Source organism: Xenopus laevis, chromosome 3L (assembly GCF_017654675.1).
Source record: "Xenopus laevis strain J_2021 chromosome 3L, Xenopus_laevis_v10.1, whole genome shotgun sequence".
In the NCBI taxonomy this organism is placed as follows: domain Eukaryota; kingdom Metazoa; phylum Chordata; class Amphibia; order Anura; family Pipidae; genus Xenopus; species Xenopus laevis.
The window spans coordinates 26,421,890-26,449,542 of NC_054375.1; the positions used below are offsets into that span (position 1 = coordinate 26,421,890).

General features: G+C 40.5%; 1 protein-coding gene across 2 annotated transcripts in view; it reads right to left on the bottom strand.

Annotated features, from left to right (window-relative positions):
- The window catches only part of sgcd.L (sarcoglycan delta L homeolog), a 339,284-nt gene that overhangs the window by 215,680 nt on the left and 95,951 nt on the right, over window positions 1-27,653 (bottom strand). The window lies entirely within an intron of this gene.

The following is a 27,653-nucleotide window of genomic DNA, read 5'->3' on the forward strand; positions in this document are numbered from 1 at the left end:
CATGTAATATTTCTGCAAACTAAAATAAATGAAGAGATGCTGGGAGAAGCAATACCAGTCAAGCAGGCTTGCAAACTGCTTTCATTTATTGTCTCCACTCCTGTTATTCTCATTTTTTTGGCATTCGTTCCCTTTGCTCTACTTTGCCTCCCAATTCCTTTACTCTTAATTCACTATTTCTCTCATCCATCATTTTCCTTTTAATCCTCCATTCTTTATCTTATTCTCTTCCTTTCTACTATTTCATCTTCATTCTTTTTCTCTCTTCAACCTTTGTTCTTTGCTCACAGCATTTGTACCTTTCCACTTTATCACCTTTCTTTTTGTTTCTTTCTGTCTCTGATTTAACTCCCTCTGTGCTCCCTATTCCTTTCCTGCATATTTCCTCCTTGTTTTAAACTCCATCATATTATTTTTTTGTTATTCTTATCTTGTCTCTCTCTCCTTCCCATCATTTTGCTCTTTATTTCTCTCCCTAATTTTGTGCCCTCCCTATCTTTCAACTCTAGATCTCTTCTTCCATTCTCTCTTCCCTGCTACATTTCCTTTTTATCTACTTCCTATTATGTTTGTCCTTATTCCTCTCTCTTTCCACCATTCACTTTCCTCTTCATATCTTCCATTTACTTCTCTCTTCTTTATTCCTTTTCTCTTTGGTTCCATCCATGTGCTCTATATTTGTCCCCTCATTACTACTTCTTCTGTGCTCTTTATCCCCTTACTTTTTATTACCAGCATCTCTTTCCCCTTCGTCTACTTCCTTTCTCTCCTCCATATAACTTTCCCTTATCATTTTTGTCTTCAGTTACTCCCGACCTTCTTGCCGTCACTGTCACATTCTTCCTCATTCCATTTCTTTGTTTTTAGTCTTTCCATATTCTTTGCCTTTTATTTATTTATTTTTTTCTTTCTATCACTAATAACTTTAATAGTATATGTTATTATTTATTTGCCATATTTTAAGTCTGTAGGGATTATTAAGTGCAGTTTTAGGTTTGTTTTCACTAGCCTATTTGAAAGTGAGATTGGATGATCTAGAAGTTGCCCTTATGTACAGTAAATCTGACACTGCAAAGCATGTGTGTTTGGTTCAGGAAGGCTTATATTTTTAAATATAATAAGCACCCTGATATACAGCAGAATTCAGTCCAGGAAGCACTGTGTGCCTAAAAAATTGTAGACACAACAAATATCATATTGTATCAACACAACTGACTATCACTGCAAGAAAACCACACTACTCAGTGATAGCAATACATATGAACCCTTAAAGGAGAAGGAAAGGCTAAAATTAAGTAAGCTTTATCAGAAAGGTCTATATAAATACACCAGTAAACCCTCAAAGTAATGCTGCTCAGAGTCCTCTGTCAAAAGAAACACCACATTTCTTTGCTTTTATTGTGTACACATGGGCTTCTATATCAGACTTCCTGTTTTCAGCTTAAACCTCCAGGGCACGGCCTTGAGCATGCTCAGTTTGCTCCTCTCCCCCTCCCTCCTCCCATCCCTACTGTAATCTGAGCTCAGAGCTGTTAGTAAGCAGGGAGAGACTCAGGGAGGAAGTGATGTCACACCAAGCATATATGGCAGCTTCTATCCTAAACAAACAGAGACAGTGTCTGGAGCTGTTTACTCAGGTATGGTAAAGCATTCTGCAGAATAAATATAGCGTTCTAGCTTGCACTATTGTGGCTATTCTATTGGCAGTAAACTGTCTTGGAGCTTTCCTTCTCCTTTAAGGAAAGACCCAACCAGTGGTTACAAGAAAAAAGTGATAGTTTGCTTACAACAACTTGTAAAGGAGAAAGCTATTGATCAAGTTTTATACTGCTGCCTGTACCCCAGAGCAGCCACACCATGCTTATGCCCAAGATACACAAAGAAGGAGCCCCACTGATACCCATTGTCAGCAGCATAAATTCAGTGACATACAGCATTGCAAACATCTTAGCCCCGTTGGTAGGCAATACAGTACATCATATCCAGAATGCCAAAGAGTTTGTAACCAAGATTCATGGCGTTACACTAGAGGCAGAAGAAGAAATGGTATCATATGATGTCCCTTGATTGTTCACATGTATACCTACGACAGAGGCAATTGAGACTGTAAGAAATTGACTGCAACAAGTTAACACCCTCAGCAGCAGAACGAAGCTCAGTCCTAACCAAGTATGTTTGTTGCTAGATGTGTGCCTTAACATCACATACTTCAAATACAAGGATCTTTTTTATAGACAGAAACATGGCTGTGCAATGGGTTCTCCAGTCTCTCCCATTGTAGCTAACTTGTACATGGAGGAAGTGGAAAGGAGTTCCTTACTTACATTCCAAGGAAATACACCAAGTCACTGGTTCAGGTATGTAGATGACACTTTAAAAAAATCAGATCCAATGAAGTGCCGGCCTTTACAGAACACATTAACTCAGTGGACAATAACATCAAGTTCACAAGGGAAGATGTCCATGAGAACAAACTTGCCTTTTTGGACTGTTTGATATGCATCCAAGAGGGGGGTAACTTGAAAATGGAAGTATACAGGAACCACACTCATACGGATCAAGATCTGTTGTTTGATTCCCACCATCCGCTGGAACACAAACTGGGTATCATTAGAACTCTGCATCACAGGGCAGAATGTGTGGCAACTGATACAGAGTCCAAAGACAAAGAGCAAAAACATCTCAGAGGAGCTTTGAAAGCGTGTGGCTACCCAGACTGGTCCTTTGTCAAAACAGCAGCAACCAAGCCCAACAGGAAGACCAATAGAAATAACCACCCTGAGTCACATAGTAGGCGAAACATAGTCATCCTATATGTAGATGGAGTGTCGGAGAAACTCAGAAGGATTTTCAACAAAGACCACATCCCTGTGTTTTTCAAACCTAGCAACACACTGGGACACAAACTGGTACACCCAAAGGATCCAACACCAAAAGAGAAACAAAGCAATGTGGAATACGGAGTCCAGTGTAGCGAGGAGTGCAAAGATCTATACATTGGGGACACAAAACAACTGCTCACCAAGCAAGTGGCTCAGCGTAGGAGGGCAACACCCCTGTAAATTTCATATGCCACCTCTTTGAAGAGTTACAATGTGCCATTGTGATTGGATTAGTGGAAGAGTCAGTCAGTTGAACTGAAGAAGCTGCTCGGATGAGTAGTGAAACTTCTTCATTGATTACTCAGCAAGTCCAGTTGTTTTAGATTTACCTATACTAGATATATTGTTTATTTGTCCTCAACTAAACTGATTTATATATTTTGTGATACTACAAGTTCAAGCACAAGTAAGAAATGGTTTAGAGCGTTTCTACATTTTTTTGGATTCTGTTAGAACTTTGCACCTGCACACAAATAATTCCATGTCTAATAAATAACTGGAAGTCACAGAAGAGAAAGCCTGTAGCATGCCCACAAGATGACCAGATTCATTCTAAGCATAAAGAGAGCAGAGATAGTTTTCTCTATCACCCTCCAAAGAGTCACCTAGATCTTTCCAGTCACGATCATTGGTTATCTCCAATTCTAAATGAAATGTTCAAGGGTCACTGCCCTTAAAATTATGTGGACACCAGTTGTTATTGGAATTGGTCATTCAAGCCACAATCATCATTGCTGAAACCGTTTCCACTACATCATACAATTACATTCTTGGCTATTTCATGGTTACTCTGTGGCAACAGTTCCCTGTTCAGCATTATAGTGTCCCCATGTACTACGTGAGGTCTATACAGAATGGATTTGCTGAGATGGAAATGGAAGAACTTGACTGGCCTGCAAATAGCCCTAATGTCAACCCAACAGAACACCTGTGAGATGAATGGGAATGACAGAGCCAGAGTAGAAGGTAAAGGCTGTTTGTTGTAGAAGCAAAGACACTTTATATTAATACGCTTGGTTTTAGAATGGAAGGTTGGAGAGAAAGGTGTCTGCCCCCATACTTTTGCCCATAGAATGGAATGTTGGACAGAAAGTTGTCTGCCCCATACTTTTGCCCATAGAATGGAAAAGTTGGACAGGCATGTGCCTCCATACTTCTGCCCATATAATGTAGCTTGCATTTCTATTTCAAAGGAATATGCTAACATTTTCCGAAAGGCTGAATATAGACTGAAAAGGGATTATGAAGAAAAATGTAATGATAGTATCGCAAGGATAGGGCACGTGTATATATTAACTGTTATGGAGCCTAAAATTCATTTCATAGGGGTCAAAGCTGCATTTTCCATTGATGAAAGATGGATATTTTTTCTCTCCCTTCTCATCCAACCCAGTGGAAGACTTATCAGCTTAATGTATTCGAGCTACACTACATAAAGACATTGGGAATTTAAATCTATGAGCATTAAAATTGACTACCTTCATTAATCACTCTAAAAGACCTTGACACAGTTTAATGTAGAAAGAAAGAGTTCATGCTTATTTTTGTACTGTTTGCTTTACATTCATTATTTAAGGACTGACAAATTATTAAATAAAGACTGCCTTATCTACTGTTCTGCATATAACATTAACGAAAATTTAAAGAGAAACCAAGCCCTGTTAAAGGTTATTTAAGGGGGTACCATTGACTTGTATGACTTGCATGACATAGGGGTTTAAAGCTCAATGGCTGGGGTCTCTTGCATGGGTAATTTTTCCACTTTCCCTGGAAAAGGCACACAAGAATTCAAGAAATCTTGTGTCCATGTGGGTGTAAATTATTTTAATGCAACTTATATAAGACAAGAACATTGCTCTATTCAGTGTTGGACTGGCCCACCGGGATACCAGGAAAAGTCCCGGTGGACCCAGGTGTCAGTGGCCCTCATGCTGCTAAACTTTAGGCCTATTTCATGGTCATTCCTTATTTCTATGAGAACAAAGAGACTAAATAGATGGAATAAAATTATAATATGTAAAGAAAAAAGACTAGGAGAATAGAGGTTGAGTGAGGAGAGGAAGAATGATAGTACTGAGAGTGGGGCCCTTGTCTAAGATTAATTGGTGGGCCCATGGTCAAATGTTTTTGGGTGGGCCCCTAGTGTCCCAGTCCAACACTGGCTCTGATCTTTCTGACTATCATATCAGATGTCAAATTAGCAGTGAGGTTTACTTTTTGTATATCCACCAACACACTGGGCCCTATTTGAAAAGTGTCAATGTAACAAAGTCGGTAGAAATTTAGACATTTCTCACTTTCTGTTTCATTCTTAAGACACAAATTGTTGTTATCTTATTTTGCAAGTATATTTGCAAAACAGTTTTTCTTTGCACTTTAAAGGTATGGGATCTGCTATCCAGAATGCTCGGGACCTGGGGTTTTCTGGATAATGGATTGTTCTGTAATTGATTTTCATACCTTAAGTCTACTATAAAATCATGCAAACATGAAATAAACCCAACAGGCTGGTTTTGCTTCCTATAAAGATTAATTATATATTAGTTTGGGTCACATACTAGGTACTGTTTATTATTACAGAGAAAAAGGAAATAATTTTTTAACATTTGTATTATTTGTATTATTTGGATAAAATGAAGTCTATCAGAGATGGCCTTTCCGTAACTTGAAGCTATCGAGATAATTCAATTCTGGATAACAGATTTTCTACCTGTATGACTAAAATTTCATTTGCCAGCCCAGACCTAGTGCCACATCTTGCTGCCAGTTATAAACCTTTATTTATATAAAGTCAACATATTCCAAACGTAGGGATGCACCAAATCCACTATTTTGGATTCGGCCAAAGCCCCGAATCCTTCATGAGAGATTCGGCCGAATACCGAACCGAATCTGAATCCTAATTTGCATATGCAAATTAGGGACAGGAAGGGGAAAACATTTTTTGTGACAAAAAGTCAAGTGATTCCCCTTCCCGCCCTTAATTTCGGCCGAACCCGAATCCTGCTTAAAAAGGCCGAATCCTAGCCGAATCCCGAACCGAATCCTGGATTCGGTGCATCCCTATTCCAAAGCGCTTTACAGAGATTATATTTTCATTGACATCAGTCTCCTTCCCAGAGACTTACAATATGTCTTTATAACATACAGTACACATTATGGTCACTGTTATTAGGAGCTGATTAACCTTCCTGTTTGTTTTTGGAGTGTAGGAAGAAAACAGAGTGCCGAAAGGAAATCCAAGCAAGCACTGGGAGAAATACAGACTCCTTGCCTTGGCTGGAATCGAACCTAGGCACTCCTTCAGGGGTGGAAATACAGCACCGTTATCTTTAAATTACAAGTGTACATTCCATATAGAAGAGTTTTAATTTGTGTGTTCCTTCTGTATTGGTGTGACCTACTACCAAGTACTCTGATTTCTTCTCACACTTATACAGGCAGGTTACTTGGCTCCTAATATAGATATGTTATCCAGAACGCTTGGGACCTGGGGTTTTCCAGATATCGGATGTTTATGTGATTTGGAGCTTCATACCTTAGGTCTACTAGAAAATCATGTAAACATTAAATAAACCCAATAGTCTGGTTTTCTCCCAATAAGGATTAATTATATCTTAATTAGGATCAAGTACAAGCTACTGTTTATTATTACAGAGAAACTTTGGATTATTTGGATAAAATGTGAGATGTGCATACCTCCCAACTGTGCCAACACAGGACCCAGGGCAGTCTGTATATTCTGATTATTAATCAGTCTTGCTGTCTCGGCTTCTGGCAGATATTATTTGACTGCTGTTTTGATAATTTTTGACGATCCCTAAGCAGCCCAGGCCACACTGAGCATGTGCACAGTCTTGGTCTTGCAAAGATGTTTAACAAAGTTACAAGATGGTGACCCCCTGTGGCCAACTTTGAAAGCATAAATTATTTATTTGTTTGATTAGGCTTGTGGAGCAGTACGTTCATGTTTATGTTTAGTATACAAAATATATACATTTCTAGCCTTATTCTATTTTAGACTTTACTTGTCCTTTAAGGGCAATTTACCTTCATTAGCAAAACTGTAATAACTGAAAAAAAACACAAAAATATATTCAAACTTTCATAAATTGGCAAATTTTGTAAAATGAACGTGGTAATTAGTGGGTGTGGCCACAAAAATGGATGTGACCACAAATGTCACCACGCTACGCGCGCCAACTTTTTCGTCCCTCTTTTTATTTCCAAAATGTTGTAAGGTATGAGATGTGTGAGAGACAGCCTTTCCATACTTCTGAGCTTTCTGGAAAAGGGGGTTTACAGATAATGGATCCCATACCTAGTGCCTGCTTTTCTTTGTATATAGTAAATTAGATTGTAAGTTCCACTGGGGCAGTGTCTGACTTGAATGATGAACAAGGTGAGTGACATGTCAGTTCTATATAAATAATGTAGAACAATACTGAAATGGTGCTACTGTACTTATCATTGTTTTCAAGAAATTCTAAGTTCTAATTGGCCATTAAGTTTTTGCATCATGCCTGTAAAGGGTTAAAGAGAAAAATTGCTCCAGTGATTCTCTTTAACTCTCTTGGCTGGATTTACCCTGCTAAGACATGAAGGCAATTGCTGCAGAGAGGGGAAAATTAATTCAATTTCAGAGCGGGATGGAATCAGTGGGTGAGAAGTATCTAATAGGAGCGTCTCTCCTTTGTCTGGACTGGAGTCATCAAGCTGTGACGAAGACTGAAAATGGCAGTGGAAATGCAAAGAGAAAAGTATGGCTTGGAGCGGAATAAGCACAGGCTGTTACCTTTTAAAAAATAACCGTACAAACTTTGCTTTTCACTCCAAGCTATTGATTCAACAAAGCTGTTTGGTTTGGGGACATTATTTATTATGCAATTTAAGTCTTTTAAAGGAAAACTATGCAGGAAAAAAAACTATTCAAAGGAATAATAAACTTAACTTTTTTTTATTATCCATTTAAAGGGATTTGAGCTACAGAAGGTGCCAAGTTTATTGAGCTTTACAAGGAAGGCAGCACCTTATATTGTATATTACTTATATTCAGGGCTAGTTTTAGGCAAAGCCATTTTTCTACTAGGTAGCCGTAGCACAAGCATTGTCAATTACAGGTATGAGAGCTGTTATCCGGAAACCAGTTATCCAGAAAGTTCCGAATTACGGAAATAAAATAGACTCCATATTAAACAAATAATCCACATACTTAAAAATGATTTCCTTTTTCTCTGTAATAATCAAACACTACCTTATACTTGATCCAAACTAAGATATAATTAATCCTTATTGGAAGCAAAACCAGCCTGTTGGGTTTATTTAATGTTTACATGATTTTTTAGTAGACTTAAGGCATGGGGATTCAAATTATGGAAAGATCCATTATTCGGAAAGCCCCGTGTCCCGAGCATTCTGCATGCCAGGTCCTATATCTATATAAATATTGTTTATTGATTATAGAGCACCTATTAAATGACTAGTTACATCTAGTCGGCCCAGTCTCTTAATTGGAAAGCACTCCCAGTCGGGGGTTTTGGTAATCCAGTGTTAAAACTAATTTGTGTACTGAGGTAATAGCAACATTCTATTGATCCGCTGCAATTGCCGTGAGCAAATAACAACATCTCATTGATTGGCCATGTTGCAATGTTTAATGTACAGTGCCGTATATACAAGTCATACATATAGGTACATAAATCAGCTTAAGACCTCTTTCCTTTTTGGCCTACAGGGTTCTCGGGCATCTAAAATGTTTAAATGCAGTTAGGTATGGAAAAAATCTACTCAATGACGTTTCATGTTCAACAAAATGTGTTAAGTTGACTACTAAAAGGCGAGACAAAGATCTTTTGGCCCTCTAGTTATATTCCACTGTTTATAATATTCATGAGCCCTTTAGAAAAAGAGTTTACCTATTTTTTTTACTATCCATTACCCAGAGCAGGACAGGACAGAGCGGGGGAAGACCAGGACTAGGAAGAGCAGGACAGGACAGAGCTAGGCAGAGTCCTGTCCTTCCTAGTTCTGGTTTTTGCCTGCTCCATTCTTTCCTGCTCAGCCCAGTCCTGGTCTTCATCACCACTCTGTCCTGTCCTGCTCTGCCTAGTCCTAGTCTTGACACGATCTGTTCTGTCCTGCACAACCTAGTCCTGGTCTTCACCCCTGCTCTGTCCTGTCCTACCCTAATCTGCCTAGTCTAGTTCTTCGTCCACTCCATCCTTATTCAACCTGAACGATTCTATGCCCTTGTCACCCTGTTCCTGCCCTTATTATTATATTAGCTCATTTTGCCTGAAAAACTCACCTTCCTACCTCTGCCTCCTCAGCGCCCCCTATCTATCTCCTGACACTGTGCCAACCTTTGGCCTGGTTCTTTGATGTTGGTCATGTCCTTGGTTAGAACCTTGCAATTACTCCTTACAATTTCCTTACTCCTTTCCTTACAATTTCAATTGTCAGCAAAACACAAGGTTAAGTTTAATTAAGATGGACTAAACAACCATCTTGTTAACCAATAAGAATTCTTTTATTTACACCTCCCAAACCCGAGGCCAAACAGTTTTCAGAAGCAATACATAAACTCCAAAAAAAAAAAAACCCCTAAACGTTACCAAATGTTGAAACTTTCCTGCCAGTAAAACGTAACATTTTCTTATTCAGCATGGCAAAGCATCAAAGACGTTGGTCTGTTATGACTATCAGGCCTCTGAAGGCTCTCTGGTGCCTCTATGTCACCCTTTACTTCCAATAAGACCAAGACTAAGCAAATGCACAAATACAAATGAAGCATGCTTTAGTAATGCATCTAATGCACACAGTAACCACGGCTAACCCTTAATCTTATTGACAAAAATGGTGTGGCTATGTCCGACAAGCTCACCATTTGAAGGGGTTGTTTACCTTCCAAACACTTTTTTCAGTTCAGCTGTTGTCAAAATTGTTCACCAGATATATAACCCCTATTTCTAAGAATCTGGTGTTTCAATCTGGTAACTAAGGCGCAGATTCTGAACAGTTACAATTTCCTCCTTTATTTGACACATTAGTTGACACATTTCTCAGCAACATTACCAACTATTGTATCAATTCTAACAGCTGTCTTTAATGAAACTCAGGGATTCTGCTCAGCAGGGCCAAAGATATGAAATGTATCCACTAATGTTTCCATTTAGAACAGTTGACAGAGTCAGTGACCCTCCCATCTAGAGTTGATTCAGAAGAAGGTGAAAAATGAAATTTTAAACTTCAATATTAGAAAAGCGGTCACAAATAGAAAATAGAAAGTCATTGAAAAAAAGACAATTTCTGGTGAATGGAGTGTTGGAAGGTGAACAACCACTTTAAGCTAGCTTTATATATTCCTCTTAAATGTCCCTGTTGTCTCTAGACAGTTCAGAATCGTGAAAATAAAAAAAGCGGAGACAGTTTGGGAAGTGGGCATTGTTTAGCGTCATCAGAGTGTCACTGAGTTAGGCATGATCCTAAAGACTTGAATGTGTCCAGGGCTGCCATCAGGGGGGCACAGGGGGTAATGTTGTACCTGGCTCAGGCCTAAAGGGGGAGCTGTGCTGCACCTTTTGAATTAGCCGGGCCCCCATTGACAGCTCCAAATTCATGTGTCAAACCGCAGAAGTCCCGAACCTCCAAAATGAGCCAAAGTCCCAAAGAGCTGAAGTCAAGTAGAGCCAAAGTTCCGAAGCCATGAAAAGACCCGAAGTTGAAGTCCAGAAGCCGCGAAAAGACCCAAAGCCACTAAAGTTGCCGAAGCTGAAGCCCTGAAGCTGCAAAAAGACCCGAAGCCACAAAAAGAGTCTAAGGTAAGTTCCACTGAACACCGATTTTTTTTTTTTGTTTAATTTCATGGAACCCCTGCCACCAATGCATTATTTTAATACTGCATAGGACCCTGGCCAGCATTGTTTTTTTTTTTTTTTTGGCTGGTGCCAATGTTTTTTTTTAATTTATAGGGGGGCCCTAGCAACCAATGATTTTTTTTAACTTGTAGGGGGCCCTGACCACCAATGATTTTTAAATAATGTTTATGGGGGGCCCTGGCACCAATGTTTTTTTTTAAACTTGTGTGGGGGGGGTTTACCATTTTTAGCGCTGATGTCTGTGTGGCCTTTTTACTATGATGTGGATTGGGCGGGATCTAGGGTGGGTGTTTGGGGGTGGGCAGGGACCGGGGGGCCCACAAAATGTTGTTGTATGGGGCGCTATGATTTCTGGTGGTGGCCCTGCGTGTGTCCTAAAATGAACAAAACTTGGATCTTAGACCTTTGATGTAGAATATCTAGAAATCAAGCAAGCACAATACACCACAGCAGGATTCAGGAATCTGGCTCAGGCCTGGATTTGTGGAGAGGCCACCAAGACCTAGGGCAGCAGGATTTTAGGGGGCGGCATGCTGCCCAACCACACCCACATTGGTTCAGAAACACTGTGAATGTTATAGGGATCTTAGATTGTAAGCTCCACTTGGGCAGGAGCTGATGTGAATGATGAACAATCGCTGTAAAATGCTGGAACTCTATACATAAATTATAATAGCAGAACCTAGGAAGCGTTGAATTAGGAGGTAATAGTTCACGGAATATGTGACATTAGTGGGATGTATGAAATGAATACGAGGTAATACATTACAAGGGAACAAGCATTGTATAGTAGATTACATTTATATAAAAAGAATGTTGATAAAAATCTAGCAGGCTAACATGGGACTGTGAATTAGGAAGGAATAAACAAAGCAGCCATAAATATAAAATGACAGCTATATGGGTAGTACATTTGCAGGAAGGCAATGCTATTTTGCTGTACTGCTGGTAAAAACCTCAATTAAGGCTTAACTGACACCTAGCCACAATAAACACCATTCACTGCCATTCATAAATATTCAGCACATTGCCAGAACAGATAGAATCTGTGTTAACCTAATATACTTACCTATCCTGATTTTAGAGTCTATTTTTCCCCCTTCCACATAAAACCTGTGGTTAAGTACATTAATTTTTATTGTTCTAAAATGAGGATAAAAATTCAAATCAGCGTGGTTCGCAAGCAGGGAAAATATATGCACTCATCTGCATTAAATATAAAAATAACGTTTACGGGTTTAGATTTGATGCAAATGAGTGTATATAAATCTGATTTGTAATTATGATACGTTAAAGCCGCCCTTCCTCACCTACTCTTCATATGAAAGCTGATTATTGTATTCAGCAGATTTCTATCTAATGGGGAATAGAATAACAAGAAGAAAGTTTACTCCAGGCTCTCTCCTTCCTTAAAGGCCCTATTAATGACAGAACCAGCAAGGCATTGTGGGAATCGTCGTCTTGCCTGACTGCGGCTGTGTTCTTTCAATGGGATATATAGTCAAGATGAGCAATGATAGGAAAAGCAAAGGATATTGCATTCAATATTAATTGCATTAAAAAAATGTAAATTTATTAAAAACATAGAATCATTTAAGTATATTGGAAAAATTACTTTTATATTTATAGGGTTGCCACTAGTCCAATTTTAAACTGGACAGCTTGTGGGAACACCAGACAATCATGCTTGAGTAAAGTTAAAACCACCAACATCATGGGGAAATTTTAATTTGCCCTGGTTTAATAAGCAGCAATGGTGCAACCCTATATACAAAACCTGGGTGTACTTCCCCTTTAAAGGGGATGCATTACATTGGGAACTTTTTTATATGTGTACTTCAAGCTCTTTATGATTTGTTTGACTGGTAAGGTAATACGGTGGCCCTGTGTGCCATGGCTGAACCTCTGGGCATTTAAGTAATGCTATAATTTTTATATAATAATTCAATATAGAAATGGAGATGTTTTGATAGAGACAGAGGCACCTATCTTCAGTAACGTAACTAGAGGGACACGCAGCGTGCCCCCACGCCCCCCTCCGTACACCCGGAACCGCCCGGGAATCAGCCCAGAACTGCCTGGAATTTGTGCCGCGCGAGCTGCCGGGGGGCCCTGAGGGGGTGCGGGCCTTGGCCAGTGGCGGAACTACCGGGGGAGCAGGGGGTGCGAGCGGGCCAGGGCCCACACCCCCTCAGGGCCCCCCGGCAGTCCGTTCGCCGCTGAAAATGCAGCCAAATGCGGCCGTACGGAGGGGGGCGGGACCCGGCTGCGCGTCACTCACCAGGGTCCGCCCCCCTCTAGGATCGCTACTGGCCTTGGCCCAATTGCACCCTCTGCTCCCCCGGTAGTTACGCCACTGCCTATCTTAATTTGAAGTTTTCATGGTCTGCGCTGGATTTTGCCCAAAAAATCTTTTCACTTCTTTTACATTTTTTCGGGGTTTTCAGGCAAACACTTGAAAACTTCGAGTGATTCAGGAAAAAAGCAGAAAAATTTAGCAATTCAGGTTTTCGCTCGATTTTATTAAGTTTTTTCACGATCCAATTAAATCAATAAATAAACTAAAATGGTGCACAGGAGTTTGGTCGAGCTTTTTTTATAATATTATGAGATACAGTAAATTCAGATTTTAGTAAATAACCCCCTGAATTACAGCCATGCTCAAGGGTCCATTTCCCCTTATACATCTCTGCTCATTGCTGGACCAGGCAACAAATACACAGTTCCTTTTTAATTAATTTTTTAATTAGAGGATCACACTAATGGTTCCCTACATGTAAGAAGTACAGTAAGCTTCATTCAGTACAGCTTAATGAACCCAAGTATCAGAAAGGAAACCCCAAGAGCACTCACTTGTTGAGCCCTGCAATCACCAATTTGCAACTTCACTTGGAATTCATTAAAGAAAGCTTCCTATGCTGATTGTGAAATCTTCTTTGCTCTGGTCTCAATGGAGGTCAATGCTCCATTAGGAAAGGCTGGAGCCAGAATGATTATGGTTAGAACAATCCAATCAATGCAATGTGGCCATTTATGTTTATGCCTCAATTTTACTACATCCAATTAGAAAACTGTTCACAAGTAATGCAACACAATAGTAAGTGGTTCAGAGTAAGTCTACAGTTATGTCACCGCAAACCTATGGAGTTCAAAACCAGCTGTACTGCTACTGTATATGGTTTATCCAGACAAGAAATTGTTTAGCAAATGAAATGCCACTAATTCTTGCTGATATACTTTCCTACACAACATTATTTTGTGTTGCAAACTGATCCTGAGTCAGCAGTCTTGGGAAGGCTTAAAGATTTATGGGAGTACAAAGCTGCCTCGTTCAGCACCCTCTGCAGGGTGATCTGTTTATGCTGCGCCTGATATTTTCGTAAGGCTTTATTAAAGTAGTGACATCAATTTGAGGACAATGTCTTAGTGGGCATCTGTTTTTGCTTTCCAAGACACAATATTATCATACGGCAGGTATTAGCAAAAAGGAGGTACAGATCTGCATCCCTTTTGGTGTAACAAAATCAAAGTCCACTTCTTGATTTATTTTGACCAGATCAGTTAATTTAAAGAGTTATTGTATATATATATATATATATATATATATATAATATATATATATATATATATATATATATATATATATATATATATATATATATATATATATATATATATATATATATATATATATATATATACAGTGTATATATATATATAAATATAAAATAAATAATATAAATGTAATACATTCTACATAATGTCCCTTTATAGCAGCACTATTAAGCTTTCTTGGTGTTAGATATAAACAGTGTATGATGGGAGAACATGTCTAAATATTTATGTCTCTTTGGATGTTCTGATCCATACCAGTATTGGTTTTAAATAACACACGCACCTATTAATAAAATATATTTGTAATAAAAATTTGATGCCATGCTGGAAAGGGCTTTTTTTTTTACAGCCAGACTGTATGTGCTTGTTACTGGGTTCAGCGCAATTCCAGTGTGTTCTGACTTCTGACATTTGTAGCACTATTCCCAATAATCAAGTCTCTGGGTCTACTATCTTGCCTTTTCAAGCAAGTTGCTTCAGGTGAGCGGTGCTAAACAATTGTAGCAATGAAATGAAGGGCTTTTGACCCAAGGCAAGGGCATATAAGGCATAACCGCAGTTGTCCCAGTTTAGGCAGGACAGTCCCTAAAAGGAGCAGGCTTATATGGAAGTTATTTGGCATGAACTAAAATATCCCAATTTTAAAATGTCAAATGTTGGCAGGTTAAGCAAGAGGCCATAGGAAAAGAAGAACTTAAATAGCATGGGCCCCCTGGTTGAGGGAAAGAAGACGTAACACCTAGAAAACGCTAAATTTATTATGAGCCCTTTCCCTTTTAATTTAAAAGAATCAGATGAAACACAGCAGAAGCTCCTACTCAGGCCCGGACTGGCCATCTGTGGGTTCGGGCAAATGCCAGATGGGCCGTGTTATAATGGACTTCATGAGAAAATAATATTGGTGAAAGAGACTCTAATAGGTATCCAAGCAAGCCTTTGGAAAGATGGTTATGCTAAACAAAAGAAAGGTTTGGAAGACAGTTGGTGTTACTAAAACAAACTAAGAAGAGAGTTATCTTCCCAGACTGAATCCATGTAAAAGAGTGCTGACCATCTCCAAGGAAAACTAGTTTAACAGGAATTGAGTTTACCTGAAATATCCATGGAACACAGTGTACAGTGGCAACTAATGGACGGTGTTCAGTATAGTACATTACTGCAATTGATTGGATGCCTATGGGACTTGAAGTATCTTATGGTCTACAGTGACTACTACTGGACAGTGTTTCATCCTGGCTACAGGATTTGTACAAACAAACTGTAGTGGGCTCCAGCCTGGTTGTCATGGAGGGCAAAGGGCTATAACTGGAAGCTCCTCCGTTTGGTCTACACACAGAAGAAGAAACCAAGGAAGAAGGAACAGGTGATGTATCTGGAGAAACACCTTTAAGGATAGCCACCTAGACATAACTCTATATGCACGCATCCCAAGACATTAGGTTAGAGTAGTTAGGATATACCTTATAAGCCTTGTATGTTGTATGCTTCTTTTATTATAAGATTTAATATACACTATGGTGACTTGCTGCAATTGTATCAGTTGATTATAGGAATAATAAACTTGCATGTCCTTAATTACCAGAGTCCTTCATATGTTATATGCTGGTCCATAGCAAAGGAAAGCCTGACAGGTTATAGTCACAAACCCGGTATTTAGGGGGGCTTTATGCAGTGGTTCATAGCAAAGGAAAGCCTGACAGGTTATAGTCACAAACCCAGTATTTGGGGGGCTTTATATGTTGGTTCATGGTAAGGAAAGCCTGACAGGTTATAGTCAGAAACCCAGTATTTAGGGGGGCTTTTTACAGGCCGCTTGCTTTAAAATGTAAATAGGCCGCTCACCTACAAATGCAAATGAGGTCCGTCTTTAATATGTAAATGAGCCATTGGCTTTAGAAATGTAAATTAGCTGTCTGTAGCAGACACCCACAGCTAAACCGATGCCTGCATTTGTTAGAGCACATGCAGGTACTATGGGGCAGGACCAGAAGCTATCTACTCAATCTCCATGCAGTAAGGCTAATGCCACCACTTGCCTATCTAAGATCCAACAAGCAGCGCAGCTTTGCCTGCCACTTAGCATTATTTTTGGGGTCCATGCTGTATGGGTTGAGTTCCTGCTAAGTGCTGGGTTGAAGACTGCAGTTGCATTTTGCTGATCTGGCTTTAAAAATCACACAGGCATGAAACTGGGGCTAAACTTTAGAGACAGGCTAGTTAACGTGGTTGAAAAACTAGGGTGACTGAGGGAATATACTGTAAGTATAGGGCCACTAATCCAATGAAAAGAACAGCCATGATAGAAACTGGGGTGAGATATTCGTTTCAAGGACCAGTTTCAGGACATATGTGAATACATGGGCTGCTTTGATACTTTTGCCAGGGATGCTTTTTCCTCCCAGTCTGGCACTGCTCCTACTCACACAGATAAACACAAGTATACAGATAAATGAGGCACAATAACCTGTGGCTATAGGGATCATGTACTTCTCCAGGTAATGCTACTCTCTGCTTTTAGGCCTTGATTAAAACTCCAGCATCAAGAGGTACAGGCAGTGGTGTAACTAGATATTAATGGGCCCAACAGCAAAACATTTTTCAGACACCCAAAATATTTAGCGGTTTACTTGTTTTACCAATATTTATTAAAACTGTATATGGATAAGGGCCTCATGGGGCCCCAATACCTCCTGGGCAGCCCTGGATACAGGCCTGCCCTAGTCTTTAATGTGTGATTCACCTTTAAGTTAACTTATAGGGGCTGATTTATCAAGGGTCAAATTTCGAATATTAAAAACTACGAAATTCAAATTCAAAAAGACCAACCGTAATTTATTAATAAAAAACCGAAGTTTTTTTTGGCCGAATAGGTCAGTTTTCGATCTAATAGGTCAGTTTTCGATCAAATTCAAATCGTATGAATTGAAGTAATATCGCCTCGATTTTTCAAAGTCCACCAATTGCCTCCAAATAGGTTCTAGGTTATGCTATGGTCGCAGCCGAATTTTTAAAGTGCATGATAAATTTCAAAATTCTAATTTTCAAATTTTTTCGAATTTGGACTATTCCCTAGTCTAAGAACAAAAAAATTAGCTTGAAATTCTAATTTTCACTTTGACATTTGATAAATCTGCCCCTTAGTATATTATAGAATGGCTAAATCTAAGCAACTATTCAATCAGCCTTAATTTTTTTTTTTTTTTTGAATTATTTGTCTTCTTCTGACTCTTTCAGAAGTTTCAGTTACTCCATCTAAAAAACAAATATTCTGTGCAGCTGCAAATGTATTGATATTGCTGTTTTTTATTACTCATACTCCTATTCAGGCCCTCTGCTATTCATGTTCCAGTCACTTGCATGATTGCTAGGGTAATTTGGACCCTATGAACCAGATTGCTGTATTGCAAACTGGAGAGCTGCTGAATAAAAAGCTAAATAACTCAAAAAACATAAGAAAAAATAATAAAAAATGAAAACCATTTGCAAATTGTCTCAGAATATCACTCTTTACATCATACTAAACGTTAATTTCAAGGTGAACAACACTTTTAACACCTGCCATAGGACAGGCAGTAAGGACAGGGCCCTGTTGTGGTCTGTGTTTCGTCCCTCTCCTTCACTTGCCATCTGAAAAGCATTCCAGAACCTGGGAGCTCATAGCTGTGCAGGGTGAAAAGTGTGAAAAACATGGGAGATTGAACCTGTTTTTGCACTTTGCACAATGTCCTACTGTTTGTAAATGACTAGTGATGGGCGAATTTGGGGCGCGAAACGGTGCCGGTGTCTAGTTTTTGATGCCGGCTTCCGTTTTTGACGCTGGCGTCCGTTTTTTAACGCCGGAGTCCATTTTTTTGACACCGGCGCAAATTCGCTGGCAAAAATGAGCCGCGTCCAAGAAAAACCGAGTTTTCGCCAGCAGCAAATCGTGCAAATTCACTGCAAATTCGCTCCTGACGAAAAAATTCGCACATCACTATAAATGACTCCTCATATTTCCTAACTGCCACTTTATGCACAGGACAGCGGGTCTTATAGAACAGTAGCTTGCATGCCTGGGGATGGTCCAAAATGCCCCATTTTTTTTACAGGGACATAAACCTCCCATAGTAGTGGATATTGATAGACTGTAACAAAGCAACCAGCATTCTCTTTTATTCATGATTAAAGTATGATGGGAGCTGTAAATTAGCAACCATAAATGTGGATTCATAAAAATATATATATAAATATAAACTGTCAGCAGAGACTTTCTTACCAGTGAAACTTGTATTTCTTATTTGTTTTTTGAGAGCTATGTGGTGCAAAAGATATAATGTTAGGGAAGGTTTATGGCTCCGTTAGGGCCAAATGTTGAAGATATCATACTTGGGATGTTTTAGTCCCCCCATGTGTTCAGCAATGTAGGAAAGCACACCACCACCCTTACACCCCACATCACCCACAATTCTTTTCAGTGCAGCTGTTGTGTTTTGTGTTTAGATTCAGCTTTCAGCCTTCTCCTAATATGAATTTTATGTTGCCCATAATTAGTACCACTTTTAGCCTCACAGTGACTTTAATAGGGACATTAGCTTCTATGGCGTGTCCCAGCAAAACTGCGCAGCTATTCATTATCTAAATGATTTGACTTATCATTGAGTAATTATTGTTTCCAAGAATTTATAGATTTTAGAGTATTGCCATAAACATGGAAGTGATCTGCTGTAAGATCGTTCACACTTAGGGCAATCCCAGACTTTCAGGAAAAAAAATATTTTTTGTATATGATTAGTGATGGGCGAATTTGCGCCGTTTCGCTTCACCAAAAAATTCTCGAATTTCCCGCGAAATGGCAAAAAATTTGCGAAATGGCGCCGGCGTCTCGTTTTTGACGCTGGCGCCCGTTTTTTTTACGCCGGCGCCCGTTTTTGGAATTTTGGAATTTTTGCCGTGAATTTATTCATGCTGTGTAAAAGTTAAATACATATACATATATGTAAATACACAGAGGAAGGGGTTTTCATTAAAAGGAACAGTAACATCAAAAGATGAAAGTCTTTTTAAGTAATAAAAAAATAATGCAGTTTTGCCCTGCACTGGTAAAACCGAAGTGTTTGCTTCAGAAACACTATTGATTTTAATATAAATAAGCTGCTGTGTAGTCATGGGGGCAGCCATTCAAAGGAGAAAAGGCTCAGGTTACACAGCAGATAGCAGATAAGCTCTGTAGAACATAATGGTGTTATCTGTTATCCACTATTTAGCCTGTGTCATATACAGTAGCCTTTTTTCAATTTCCGCCATTGCTACTCAGCAGCTTATTTATATAAACTATAGTCGTGTTTCTGAAGCAAACAGATCAGTTTTCTCTGTGTAGGGCAACACTACACACTGTCGGACTGGTCCGGTGGGACACAGGGAAAAAACTCGGTGAGCCCCGGCCCTCATGGGCCCCCGCCGTCCCAGACCCACTCTCCTGTTCGGCCAGCCCTAATAGAAAATACGATGTGCGGCAGGGTACGCTGGCATTTGAGCATGTGCGCGGCAGGCCGGTGTCTGCGCATGTGCAAGACGCATGGCACGCTTCCGCTCGCACATGCGCACTACCATTCGCGCATGCGTTTGGAACCTGGTAGATCCCCATTGCGCCACTCCGACCCTGACACTAGTAACTGGTGTTACTGTTCCTTTAACATTTTGGTGCCCGTATTTGGGATGACAACAAAATAATTGAAAAATGAATAGATCTAGAATTTCAACAAAAATAGACCCTAGACCTAAACCTACAGGCCAAGCAATCACTGAGGACAACAGTAATAAACTTGATACCATGCACACAAAGCCCTTAATGGCAGAAGGAAATCGGGTCTCATCAGAACAGAGTTGGACTGCGGTGTGTGAGGCCCAGTGGAGCTGCTACCCCAGGGGCCCCCACACCCCCTCTGCACCCCCTCCCCCCCCACAGCCCACCCGCTTGCTCACTACCACCAGCATTTTAACTTAGTTTTGGCTATTGGGGGAGGGAGGGCAGCTAGAGAGTGACTGGGGGGGCAGGTGGGTGAATGTCAGTGGAGGGCAGGTGGGTTGGCGGGGCCCACAAAGGCAGGGACCCACTGTGTATTTCCCTACTTTCCCACTGGCCCAGTCTGATCCTGCATCATATAGAACTAGTTACGTTGGTTCATGATCCCAGAAAGATGATATGATGACACCACAACCCCAATAACAACACAGCATCTATAACAAACTACTTAAACAATATTCTACTAATTCCCATAATTACAGTCAGTACGGTGAAAGGAACTGGGGGCCGCCATTCACAGAAGACTAAATAAAATGAGCCATACTACAACTTAAACTTTCCAAAGCTCTGGGCCCTGCTATATTATAAGAACATTCAATCCATATTGAACCCTGCTTTACATTCCTAGTTTAATAATATTCTATCAGGTTGCCCACAGAGCAATGGGAATGTAACAAGATAACAGCTAACAGCTCCCTGACACCTTGCTCAAAAAAAGGCTCCCATTCCCCGCCTAGTGGTAGATATGAGAATAGCACTCAATAGTAAAAATCCAAGTTGCAACACGACTCCGCAAGTTACATTCAGTAGGAGAAACAAGAGCTTATCTGAAAGCAGTTACATTGTGCAGCACTGGCTCTTTCTGAAAGCACAGGATCAGTCACAAAGACCTGAGATTGCTGCCTACACACCAATATTACAACTACAAAAATAAATTTGTTGGTTCAGTAATACTATTATTTGTAATATAGGAATTATACAATTTAGAAATCAAAACTTCAACTTAAAAATCATGACAGAATCTCTTTACAACTTAAAAAGCAATGTTCCGTACTCTCCTGCATTTGAACATCTTTTTACTTTGATCAATGTAAACATTTGCAATGTTGTTATGCTGAAAAGTGCAAGAAAAATAGAGTTATAAAAAAATTGAACATACTGGAAGCTGAGCAAACCCTTGAAGGCAATGTTCCCTTTAAGCTGTGGGCTCTTGTGTGCGCAAAGAATTTTGTGTGACTTGAGCGTACACATGTTTAAAAGAACAGTAACACCACAAAATGAAAGAGTTTTAATGGTATGGCATGCACTGGTAAATAGGCGTGTTTGCTATAGTTCATATAAAAAAGCTGCTGGGCAGCCATTCAAGCACAGGATACACAGTAGATAACATACAAGTTCTAAAGAATCCCACTGGATAAAACAGAGCTTATCTGGTTTCCTGTGCCTTTTTTCCCTTTTCAGCATTGAATGGCTGCCCCCTTGGCTTCGCAGCAACTTATTTATATAAACTATAGTAGAGTTCTGAAGCAAACACTCCAGTTCTACTAGTGCAGGGCAACAGTAAATTTTTTGGTATTATTGTTCCTTTAAAATTTGTGCACAAAATTATTATTTTTTTGTGCGCATAGCCAAGAAGAAATTAGAGGGAACATTGCTTGAAAGGTTGAACAGCCCTGAAGCCCAGTTAAGCTTCAGCAGGCAAAATAATTGAGATGTCTATCATAAGGATTAACATGCACTTGTCCTTTATTTAGGTATTTAACTTTCTTAAAAGGGTCAAAGCACCCTAGAACTAGAATTTGTTCTTTACAGACAAAGCAGGTATATTATCTCTTTATATACTGTGCGGCTTGCTGCCGATGAATCCACGCGTGCAGGTTTTCATGTTTCGGTGGCCCCAGTATCAGATGTCAGCCGCGGTTGCCAAACTTAGGTTGGGAAGGACCTGTCTAAGACCAGTTAGGAAGGAATTTGAGCACTCATTGTATTTCTACCTTCTTAAAGCCCAATATGGAAATCAATAAATACAGATATGGGAGCTATAAAGGAAGGCTATGGCAAGTGCCAGGAATGAAACTGTATTGTATTGTTTTTGCATTGGAACTAGTGACCACAACCTTCTTCATTGGCTCCCATATCTATAGTAATTGATTTTCACATTGAACTTTTTGGAGGTAACTTATAGAGCCCTAATATCTTTGAAGGAAGTCAGAGAAACTTTGCAAAAGAGAAAATAATAATATATTCACAGGGTAATATAATAAAAGGTACAAAGTTGGTCTAGTGACCCAGATGTTTCAGACAGCGGGATGGTGATTGGTAACTAACTGTTACAAGACCCAGTCCAATCATCTTCCTCCCTGACCACATGTAAGAAAGCCCAGTGGACAGTTAAAGTGAGACATGCTACAATTCCCTTGCTTCTACCATGCCAAGATGTTTTTTAGAATTCTATTTGAAAGACAGTGCAGTAGGAAAAGACTTAATGTCTGCTCTGACAATCTGTCACCAGCCCTGAAGAGCTTCTTTATACATTTCATTCTTGTTTCAGGCCGAGAAATAAAAAAAACAAAAAAAACAAATAGAACTAGTGAGGAACTGCATTCATAGGAAAGGATAGACGCGAAGAAGACATGAATGACATGCTAGATATAGCAAACAAGAGACAGATTGTTGAAGGGTTTCTGTTTGTCACAGTACAGTTCGATTCCTGACCAACTGCAAATAGGACAGTAATTGGAAAGCTTTACTTTTTTTTTTACTTTAACAGTAAAATTTCAGTATTTCCCTTAAGATTGTTCTTCCGTGGCAGCTATGTCCTTGTAAAGCCTACTTCCCAGGATTCTAGGATAACGTTACTGGAATAAGAATTAATTAATTATACTGTGTGTATATAAATTTATATCAGTGATACACCCTTTGTGTAAGAAGTTAAAAAATGGAGGGCCTCCTCTGCCTAGCTGGGTCTGGAAGTAGGAAGAGTATGATAAACCAAACATTCAGTTTTTTACTGTGCAGGGAGCACTAGGCTACATAGATAAAAGGTGGTGGGATAACAGGTATAATAGGCAGAGATGGTGCCTATAGTAACAGTGGGATAATAGTCTCTGAGAAGGGAGTGTGACTGTGGGTTAGCAGGTATAATAGGGAGATGGTGCCTATAGTAACAGTGGGATAATAGTCTCTGGGAAGGGACTGTGGGATAGCAGGTATAGTAGGGAGAGATGGTGCCTAAAGTAGCAGTGGGATAATAACCTCTGGGAAGGGACTGTGGCTGTGGGATAGCAGGCATAGTAGGGAGAGATGGTGCCTATAGTAGCAGTGGGGATAATAGTCTCTGGGAAGGGAGTGTGGCTGTGGGATAGCAGGTATAGTAGGGAGAGATGGTGCCTATAGTAGCAGTGGGGATAATAGTCTCTGGGAAGGGGCTGTGGCTGTGGAATAACTGGTATAGTAGGGAGAGATGGTGCCTATAGTAGCAGTGGGATAGTAGTCTCTGGGAAGGGACTGTGGCTATGGGATAGCAGGTATAGTATGGAGAGATGGTGCTCATTGTAGCAGTGGGATAATAGTCTTTGGGCAGGGACTGTGGCTGTGGGATAACAAGCATAGTAGGGAGAGAATTTTATTAAAATATTAAACAATTACAAAAGAAATACAATTACATTTCAATCAGATCAGAAGTAAGCAATAAATCAATAATACATCAAAAAGGAAAATAAACATTCCTACAAAGCATCATGTTTCCGCCATCAGCCCATAAACAAGATTTAACATTCTGGTTATGTTCATATAATGCATATCAGGAGCCATCTTTATGTTTCTTATTTAAAGACTTGTCAGAACTTTTGCCTCCTGATCTTTTCACCTGAATCCTTATACCCGTCTCATGGCTCACAATCCCTCCTTCCTCCTCCTCCTCCTCCTCAAGGGACTCCCAATCTGCCTCCTGGGATTCAGAAATCTCTTCCCTCTTACTCTTTTTCCTACTGGAAATAACGGAAGGGAGACTTTTCCTTTTCTCAGGTGTTTCCTCTATTCTCGCCTCTTCTTCCTCTGCCAATTCCCCCCATGATTTCCCCCCTGGCAAAACAAACCTATTTTCAGTTTCAATGGGAATTACACCAGGGCACTTATTCTCTTTAACTTTCTTCTTTGATTTGCTGCCCACCACTTTCCACTCATCCCTTCGTCTCCCCTTCTCATGGGACATCAGTACCTTTGTCTTTTCACTCTTCCCTGTGTCACTCTTCCTTCCATCTTTCTCTGCCTCCTTCCCTCTCACCTCTGTTTGGGGCTCTCTAGCTGTTTCTCTTACCCCTTCTGCTCTCTCCTCCTCCTTGTCTCAGTCTGTGGCAGGTTCTCCCCTGGCATTGGGGTGCTCATCTCCTGTGCCAAATTGGGACAAGCTCGCTGAATGTTGCGCCAGGCTTCGGGGCATGATCTATAAGCATGGCCTGACTTCATGCACAGGTTACACTTTATTGCCTGGACACATTCTTTGCTTGGGTGCCCAGTCTCCCCACACAAAGCACATTTCTGTACATTACATTTCATGGCATAATGCCTGTTGGACCCACATTTATAGCATAGTCTGGGCTGACCCACATAGAAGCAGACACCCCTTGTTTTCCCAATGAAAAACGAATTTGGGAGATGACTCTGAACATTTTTCTCTACATGCAGTTTAACTTGGACTTTATATCCCCCCGTCCAGAAACCCTCCTCATCAAACAGTCGCACCAGGGGGGATAAGACAGTGCACTGGCGCCTGAGCCATATGAGGACGTCCTGCTCATGTACCGTCTCATTCTTCATCATTATAGTCACTACTTTAGTTTCAGGTTTGGAGACAGGTATTACCCTAAACCCCTCCCACTCCTTGGCCTCTTTCTTCAGATGATACCTCCTCCAGAATTCCTCTAACCCTTGGGATAATTTAAAAACTGACGTCAAATTCAATATCTGTGACACTTGTTAGAGCATAAATATCTTGTGGGGTGAAATCCAACAACTGTTTAATTATGTTTCTGGCAACAAACCTGCGCCCCGGGAAATCCTCTCTCTCATTCTCCCACTTAATTTTAACTACATTTATTCTCTTATCAATCTGATCATCAGAGTCATCTTCCCTCTCACGTGCGAAGAACCTCCTCCCTTCCCAAACATTACCTCCAGCAGCCCTCTCACTCCCACCTTGCACATTGCTCTCCCCAGCAGAATAAACACCATTTTTTCCCTGCCCTCCCCCACTCACTTGCATTGCATCAACCACATGCACCTCAGCTGCACCTCTCTCTGCAACTTGCTCCACACTGCCCCCAGCACTCACAGCATTCATTGCACTCACTCCCCCTTCAGCCAAAGCAGCCTCATCACTCACATGCATTGTATTAATTGCATTTATTGCATTCACCTGCACCTCACTGCCCCCAGCACTCACAGCAGCTGCACACACATTATCAGTATGGTTATCAGGATTATTTTCAACACTATTATATTGTGTAATGTCTGTAGCACTGCAACATTCTGCAACAGTTTTTGAACCCTCTGTTTCATTAAGCAGTTCAGTAACTTTAAGCAGAGTCTCAGCAGTCACTTTGCCTTCCTGCATCTCCTTAAACCTCTGCAGGTTTCCATAAAGCTCCTTCCATGGCTCAATAACATTCAGAATGTCTTTAATGTAAGTCTCGGTCTCCTTCAAATCCTTATCAAGGAAAGTCAACTCCCGTAAAACCTGGTTTCTCCTCTCTCCTTTCAGCGACTGCAGTTCATCTATCAGATTATCAATGTCTCTGTTTAAACAGTTTTGTTTATCTTCCAAACTCCTCAGGTCCTTCAATGCTTTAATAATAGTGTCATACTGTATCACAGTCTCAGTCACTTTGGGAAAATTCCCTTCACTCACTTCTGCTTTCCCCAGGGGGGTCACAGTCATTACCTGCTCAGTGTCCAGGGCCTCACGGTTTCCATGTTCCTCACTGGCAGCCGCCATTTCCAGGTCACCCAGAACACTTTCTGCAACCTCCAGGGCCATACTGCACTCAGGCTCCATGTTGTCTGTAGACATCTCCTGGTTGGTCAGAGCACTTTCTGCAACCTCCAGGGCCACACTACTCCTAGGCTCCTCACTGTCAGCAGCCATCTTGCAGCCATCAGACTCCACTCTCTCCTCCTGGCTTGCCTCTGTTGTAGCTCCGCAGCTCCCTGCAGTCACTCCAACACCAGCCTCCAGTTCCACAGAGTCAGAGTCACTCTCCATGCCGCTTCTCGGACAGCTTTTTCTTTTCTTTTTCTTTCCTTTAATGGAGCAGGAAACCTTGCCCTTTGTTGTGCGTTCCACGGTCACCTCTATATTAGGATCAGTAGCCCTCCTGCTACTGCCTAAACGGGTCTTCACTGAATAACTTGCAGGCATAGTCTCCTTCTTCCCCATGGAGTGGGGAAAGGCAATAAAAACAAAGCAGAAGTGTCTACAATACTAACCCCCAGACCCAGCCGGGCCTAGGAAAAAGCCACAACTCCACAGAGCTCTCCAAACACCTCCTCACAGTAGCAGTAGTGATTAGAAAATGGCCTCTGGGAAGGGGGTGTGGCTGTGGGATAGCAGGTATAGTAGGGAGAGATGGTGCCTATAGTAACAGTGGGATAATAGTCTTTGGGAAGAGATTGTGGCTGTGGGATAGCAGGTATCGTAAGGAGAGATGGCGCCTATAGTAACAGTGGGATAACAGTGGGACTGTGGCTGTGGGATAACAGGTATAGTAGGGAGAGATGGTGTCTATAGTAAGAGTGGGATCTGTGTGATGCTGGGAAAATGACATTTCTGCCTTAACCTAAAACCCAGTGCTTACAGTGCACAGGTGGAATGGACAAGTTATCCCTGGGGATCCAAAATAAATCATACAACATGTAATACTTGCTGCACCATTAGAAATCCTGCTTTGGCACAAGGCACTGATCTGACATAGACAACATAACCCATTATGGGCATGTTGAATTTACAAAACATTGACCTGCTATTTAAAGCCTTTGGCAGCAATGTCGATGGCCATGGATTTGTTTTACGTAGCGAGCTACAGGCAAGTACTGCAGGATGCAAGAAAATGGAATTTCTGTTCTGTGCTTGCGCCATTAGACATTTCATTGCCCAGAGAGGAAATAAAAAAAAAATCCCTACGCTAAAGGTTGCAGAAGTCAGAACTCTTCTACTTGATATTTACCTTCTGTATCTCAAAAGCCACATTCTTGCACACACCCGGGTTCTGGTTATTCAAAATAATGATACCAAAGGGATTTTATTCATGGTGGAGATCTACGTTGTACTGCACTGTCTATGTTGTCATCGGTTCAGCAGTGACTGGTTAACACTACTGCTTAAAGGGGAAGTGAGCCATAATAATAATAATAATAATAGTAAAAAATAACCTCAGTGTAGCTAATTATTTTGCAGCATTTTACATACAGGCATGTGTTATCTAACTAGACCACAACACC